Source organism: Lonchura striata, chromosome Z, assembly GCF_050655825.1.
Source record: "Lonchura striata isolate lonStrDom1 chromosome Z, ASM5065582v1, whole genome shotgun sequence".
Lineage (NCBI taxonomy): Eukaryota > Metazoa > Chordata > Aves > Passeriformes > Estrildidae > Lonchura > Lonchura striata.
Window position 1 is genome coordinate 4,461,076 of NC_140740.1, and position 7,170 is coordinate 4,468,245.

At 43.2% G+C, this 7,170-nt stretch overlaps 1 long non-coding RNA gene across 1 annotated transcript; it reads right to left on the bottom strand.

Annotated features, from left to right (window-relative positions):
• Nucleotides 1-3,512: 3,512 nt before the first annotated feature.
• On the bottom strand, nucleotides 3,513-4,556 carry LOC146763589 (uncharacterized). Its single transcript, XR_014951688.1, has 2 exons — nucleotides 4,457-4,556; nucleotides 3,513-3,667 (listed from the first exon to the last, which is right to left on the bottom strand). It is a non-coding gene; the product is annotated as an uncharacterized LOC146763589 (long non-coding RNA).
• Between the last annotated feature and the right edge of the window lie 2,614 nt (nucleotides 4,557-7,170).

The window sequence follows — 7,170 nt, forward strand, 5'->3', positions numbered from 1 at the left end:
CACCCCCTCCTTGTCCCTGTCCTTCCTGAAGATCCCTTATCCTTCCATTCCATATGATGCCAATAAGATCCCAGCCTCTCAGTTCCTGAGCCCTGTGCTGTGTCTGTTTACACAGAGGCATTTCAGTTTAGCTCCCCACGAAGTGATATGCTGTCTGGGCTGGTTGGAATTCCTTTGTGCTGTCCTTCAGGTGCTCTGCTGTCCTACAACACCTCTCCAGTCTCTGGACACCTAGCACATCAAATTGACAGGGGGGTCTGTTTGGTTTAGGTTCCACTCTCACAGTAATCTCAATTTAAAGCCATTTTCTCCAGCTTGGCATCTTCATATTTCCCTCTGGCATTTCCCTCCATGCAGGCAAAGCCTCCATTCTCAAGGGCTTTTTCTGCAAGCATATGACTAAAGTGGGGAAAGAGAGAAATTAGGATTTAAGGGACATAGGTTGTCTTTATGTCCCTCATAGAAGGGGTGAAAAATCAAAAATATACTTCAGCACAATAACCAGTCAGAATATTTTCCCCAGTAGAAATTATACAGCTTTGGCAGCTGAAGCTTTTAAACTGGAAACATCTTATCAGAAAGCCAGAATATTTCAACAGAGAAATATTACTCATAGATTTCACAATCTATTTACCTCCTCTAATAATCCTCCCTACTCTAGGCTGCAGGGCCAGGGTATATAATTGTCATTCTTTATACCAATGTCACCCCTTTTTTTTTAAACGTAGTCTTTAAAAATAGCTTCACCATTTCTCAAATAGATTCCAAAACTGTGACAAGAGAACAAGTTTTTCTTGAGTTTTATTTTAGCTGTGAAGTTCTCCTTTGTTTCGCATCTCTCCTATTTTTGTCACATCCAACTGCAGCTGGAGAAAGCCATGGAGAAAAAGCAGAAGCTGCAGACTCACCCCACAAGTCTGAAAAGTGGTGGAAGTTATTACTTCTGCTCTAATAAAAAGAGTCACATAACTCCTTCTTCTCACAAATCCAGCCTGAAAGGACAGCAGGTCAGATACTGTTTTATCCTGCAGAGGAGCTTGCCCATGGACCCCAAGTTCAAAGTCCCAGCCCTTCCCTCCCTTTTACAAATCCCTTTTCACCACTGAATGGCAAGTTCTGTAAAAGCCACAAACTTCCAAGTTATATGTAGCATAAGGCAGCTTTTTGTCCCAAAATCCCACTGAGCTGACTACAGCAACACACAAATTACAAGCTTTACCTAGTAATAGATAACCCACCAAGCAATTTCTGGCATTGAGCTATGAGAGTCAGTGGGATTCACTCTTGCAGCTGCCTGCACTTGATTCACTTCTATTTTTGAGCCCTCTTTTAGTTTTGGGGCCCTTGGTTTGGAATTGCCTGGGGTGAGAAAAGGCAAAGGAAAACAGAGTGCTCACTTCACCATTGTGACTTCACCTTCAAAACTAAGCATCCAGCTACATCCCACCCATCCCAAGCTTCTCTTATTTGTGAATTCAAAATAAAATGGCAAAGGCTTCCAAATTTTTTCCAGTGTTGGAAGCTGTCTAAGCAACAGAGACCTTGCAGTACAAAGTGGAACAGGCTCCAGACCACCATCACCAACCTGAGCTTTGATTGTAGATTCCCATTTACCTCATTAAAATTTTGACTCAGAAGTGAAGGGTGGCTCCACAGAGGCCAGCAGAGACTGGGCAGAGATCCCAGCCTGTCTGGGGATCATTCTAGTTGAGCTGATCACATCACAGTCTTCAATGCCACACAGATTGAAAAGGCTAGATCCTGAAGCAGTAATGGCTAAACTCTTTTTGTTGTTATTTATGAGCCAGGAAACTCTCATGGGCCCTGATGTTTTCAAATATTAGACTAGGAAATCTAGAATGGTCAAATGTCCCACTTTTATTGCTCTTCAGACATTAATGATGGATAGATTTTGATGAAGAGATCTCTTTTAGTAAGACCAAGCACCTCACTGTAACTAGCCTTCTCTTCTCACACATGAAAAGCTCCAAGGAGACTCAGAACCCCTCCATGACTTCCATCACACTTGCTAACCTGGCACAAAAGCCTTCCTGACACACCTCAGGGGGCTGAAAGTATACGTCAGTCTGACATTATTCAGCTTCCTGTTTGGTTTTTTTGCACCCTGAGTTTTGTGATGCTCAAAAAGAAAAAGAGGCAGCAATGGGAAAACATTTCTGTGGCTGAGTGTGGCTTTTGCTCCAAAAATACACTAAGCAGCTGGATGCCACAGGCATGCAAATGAGCCAGGGCTCAGTTTGCATTTGAACATTGAGAAATACACTTGATGCAAACCTGTCACCCCCACCAAGATACAGCTGTCCTCAGGAACAAAGTGTAGAAAGTCAATAATTTGTGTATTGGAGTGACAAACCCTTCTTATGTGCAGTGCAGCACATAAGACCAAACCAATCTGGCAGGTGCTGGCATGGTGACTGCTTTTTTTGGGTGCTGGCTCTTCTACCAGTGTTTTTCAGTGTGTTGGAGGTATAGCTCAGGAATTTTTACTGCCCCAGCCAGTCACCAAGTGGTGCTAAGTTGGGTCCTGACACCCTGCAAGAAGAAATACAAGCCATGGACAAGCTGCTTCTCCTCTTTGTAGCTTGGTCACATGAAGAAAAGAAAATTAATTCATTTTGTATGAACAGGGCCTTGCTTTGCACTATTTACACCATCTTACATCCCACAGATGTTTTAAAGAAAAATAATGAATTCTTATTGGTGTGGGGACTCTCTGGCATTGAGAATTGCTACAGTCTGGGTTTTTGGTGTCCACTGTACTACCTCTAAGGAGATACACACATATGGCATCCTGCATAAACCCAGCAGAGCTGCAAAGACTCATGCAGACACCAGAGCAATCCTGCATGTCTGGCAGCAAGAACCTGCACCTGCCGTTGATACAGGGCTGTTAGGCTTCATTGTGTGAGAAAAGGGAGCAGAATCTGAAGAAAAGGGGGAAATCAAGATATTTGTGCTTGCACAGCAAAGCTGCAGTAAAGCCAGATCACTCTTTTCTGAGTTCATACTTCAATCATTTTCCCACAGGGCCATCCTTTCCACAGCAAACAGCTTCCACAGAGCTCACAGCATGCACACAAGGATATTTACCACCATAGAGGATAATAAAACACTCACAGAAAGGGTGAATTCCAGGCTTGATTACAGGGAAAACCAAGAGCTCTTACGAACTCTCTCATGAATGCTGAATATCTCACATTGCATTATCACAGTGCAAACTGGACAGCTTTTCCCTAAAAGGAAAGCTTGTGGCCACACAAGGATTTCAAGGTGGGAAATGGCAGGAAACACTGCCCCATTATTTATTTTTTTGGCTCTCTAGTATTTCTGCATCACCATATGTTAGGCTTGCCTCACTAGTCCAAAACTAAACAGACACAAGCCCACCAAACACAGCCCTTAGCCCATCACCCCTATTTGTGTAGCCCACATCTGGTTAAATCTATACATACAAAGGGTACAACAAGTCCAAGAGAACAGCAGCAGATGTGCCATTACATCTCATATTTCTTTAGTGCAGGGGCAAAGAATCAGGTGAGTTGTGAGATGCATGTTCCTCGGAGATGCAGCACATTGGAAGTGATGGTGCTGGCAGGACATCTACTTCGTGGAACAAGCCTCCAGTGAAGAAAAAGATCTCATCAACCTGGAAAAAGGTCATGGTTTCGAGGCATGTTAGTCGAGCATATCACTACAAGCACTGACATGCAAGGGAAAGCAACAGTTCAGGACAGGTACAAGGTCTCAGCCCTGCAAAGACAATTAATAAAGTCTATGTGGCTAGGCCTGGTTACAGCAGCCAGAAATCCAGTTTCAGAGTTCCAGGCAAATCTCTACAGTAGGAGTAGCGGGAGGAAAGAAACAGATCATGAAATGATATGGTACAACATATTTCCTCTAAATGCTCTAATGTGGAAAGACTGGCAAAGGTTTCCATGAGGTATTAGTAAACCTCTCAGCAAATAACCAAGGTAGCAGAAGCAAAATTAAAGCATGTCAGGGGCAACCAACAGGTTTTTGATTCTTTTGGTTTGGCTTCGTTGTTTTTTTTCTTCCTTTTAATTTCACTCTCTCATTTCACTCTGTATTAGGCAATTAGTTATCTAATTTGAAGCAGGCACCATACGTTCAAGTCTCCTCACTTAGCACATTGCATGTTTAGACCATCTCCTTCATGTGATATCTATTTTTGCTTTTTTTTTTTTTTTTTGTCTGCCTGTATTGTTTTGGCTGCCAGAGTAGAAATCCTTTGCCTCTGATTTCCAGAAAATCTGGATCCCTGTTTCTGCTTGAAGCCAGTTAAAGCAGCTGCTGCCCTCACTGCATAGGCAAGGAGGTAGAATCCCTCAGGAGCAAAGATGACTTCGTGAGGAACATCTGAAAACGTTTTAGGCATGATTTTCAAAGAATCAAAGAAAGTTCTCACGTGGCTCACCTTGAAATTAAATGAAAATACACTTGTGTATGGTACAGAATGCCTTCCTCTTCTGGAAACATGTGGATGCTTCCTCCGGACTAAAAGAGCAGCTGCAAACAGAGAGTGAACTGCAAGGTCATGTAAATCCAACCCCTCCACCTGCTCTCTCTTTGTAGAGCTATCTCCAGCTATGGCAGGGATCTGAGGTGGGTGTAACTCACGTGGGACCTGGTCCAGTTCTCCTGAAGGCAGTGAGAGCTTTCCACTGCCTTTATAGGCAGCTTCCACTGCTTTTATGGGCTTTGGGTCCAGCCCACGCTGGGGGAGCTGGAAGGTGCAGGTTAAAATATCCCCTCGTGTGTTTCCTTTTACACACACACAGTAATTCCCTCCTCTGCAGCTTGTTTCAGTAAGAGTTTTGTGGGTTTTTTGGTGGGATTTTTTTTTGTTGGTTTTTTTTGTTGTTTGGTTGGTTGGTTGGTTGGTTGTTTTGTTTTGTTTTGTTTTGTTTTTTAAATCCAGGCTCTCTTGTATGCAGTTACCACCCTGAGGCTAAAGCAAGGTTTTGAAAGTCTGCACTTCTGGGGTTTTGGAGTTACTGTTAGGTACAGTTTGTCTGATTTTTATCTTGGAGCTGCTATTTACTCCTGTGCCATGCTCACAGAGTTAGAAACCTTACTGATTTCAGGGAGGTGAGAGTTCTCTTGCCCCAAGCCAAGCTGAAAACTACAGATACTACAAGGTGCTGCTCCCAGGAGGTGCCTCTGACTCTAAAGAAGGGCCTGAGACTCTTAAAACTTATTTTTGCCCCCAGCCTCTGCAAAGCACTCTCTGCTGAGCCATAACGAGATCCTTCCCTGCACAGAAATTGGCTGTGCTGGTTGGTTTATTTAGGCTTGTATTTATAGAGTGTGACAGAGCTGGGATGATGATGATAATTGGGTTTGACACAGCATGAGCAGAAAATGTGCAGAAGAAAGGAGTGTCTTCGGATGAGTTTCATCTTGAGTTTATCTAGAGACTAGGAAGCTGCTGTGTAAGGCTTCCTCTGTCTTATGGCCAGCAGGACCTGCTACAAGCTTGTAATAACTCTCCTCACAAACTGATCTCGATTAAGAGCATGTTTGTTCAGGTGTCTGTAGCTACAACTTAGACACCAAGACACAAACTGGAAAAAAAAAAAAAAAAAAAAAAAAAACCAACAACAACAAAAAAATCAAGTTATTTAAATGAGAGGGAGGAACCGTGGGCAGTTTTTCAAGAATATCTGGGAGATCCCAGGCACCTGACAGGTCAAGACTTACCTCCACACCAGAGGGCATTTTCCAGCTTCTTCCCTGGCACCATCTGCAGGACCAGGGTGGAAGTGGCTCTTCCTGACTCCAGGTAAACCCAGCAGCCACGACCTGAAAGAAGAATAAAGCCAGTGAAATGCAGGCTGATCACCCATGTTCAGGAGCCTGCCTGATCTTCCAAAGGATGGGTCTGTGGGTAGCTTTACAGGAATCCTGAAAACTCTACTGCATGGCAAAGTTCTCATGCTGAAAAATCAGTTTAAGTCCCTCTCTTCTAAAAAAAAAAAAAAAGTCTGGTTTAAAAAATGAGTTGGCAGCTTTTTTTTTTTTTTTTTTTTGTATGTGTGAAAGGCTCTGTAAATTGATTGGAGAAATTAAGACATCTTCAGAGGGTCCTAGAGCTCAGTGTCTGCTCTGTGGATTCTGCTCTGTATATTCAGCCTTCTTTTCCAGGCTGAACTGCTGACATCTTACACAGCAAAGCCGTGATGCTGTGAAGTTGCCAGGTGGTACGGTTTTGGTGACACTGAAATCACTGTACAAATTCAGTTTACAACTTATGGCTTATGAGTGCTTGCTTAGCCCAAAACATTTTCTTCTGGCTGAGAATAATTCCTCTCTCCCTGCCCCACCTCCCTCAATCCCCAGGACTTTCTAGAATAAAATGTGACATTCTTGGAAAAAGAAGCATTGACACTTGGACAATTTTAAACAAAATTTTGGAAGTTTGATTTAAGCTTTTTTTTTTTTTTTCAACTTGAGCCACTTTTGGAAGAAAATATGTTGATTTGAAACAGTACAAAACAACAAAAGCAAAACTATTTTGTTCAGCATCACAGAGTATTCAAATTAATCCAAATTACTGCACTGCTTTTTACCCCCATTGCTCCTTCGAATGCTGAATAACTTACATTCTGGTTCAGCTGGAACTTGATTTTCCCCTTGATAACTTTGTCAGCTCATTAAAGTGAATAAAATCCCTGATATCAGTCACCTTTTCATAATAGAATGGCATGGAGAATTGTCCCCTCCACCCTCCTCCCCACCAGCCCCTGCCAAGCTGTTTGACCCCAGCAGCCTGGAGGGAAAGCAAATATTCCAAGACAAATAGAGCAAACATTCAAAAAACTGCATGGCCAAGACATAGCAGAGCTATCATATCCCCAAAAAAGAATGTGCACCTTAGTGTGCACATCTCCCTCTCTGCCATTTTTATTTTTTCTGTGATTGTGTTCTAGTTCAGCGTCACCTTCCAGAGCGGCCCCTGACTTTTTGTGGCTCAGCCACAGGATGGGTGGAAGGAGCATGTAAAAGGTGACAACAGAGAATGGAGGGTGGAAGGCAAAGCCCCAGCCCTAGGCACAGCTCCAGCTCCGTCCAAGGTGGGATCACTTAGAAAGGAAATCAGGAGGAGGTCTGGGACTCACAAGCAGAAAA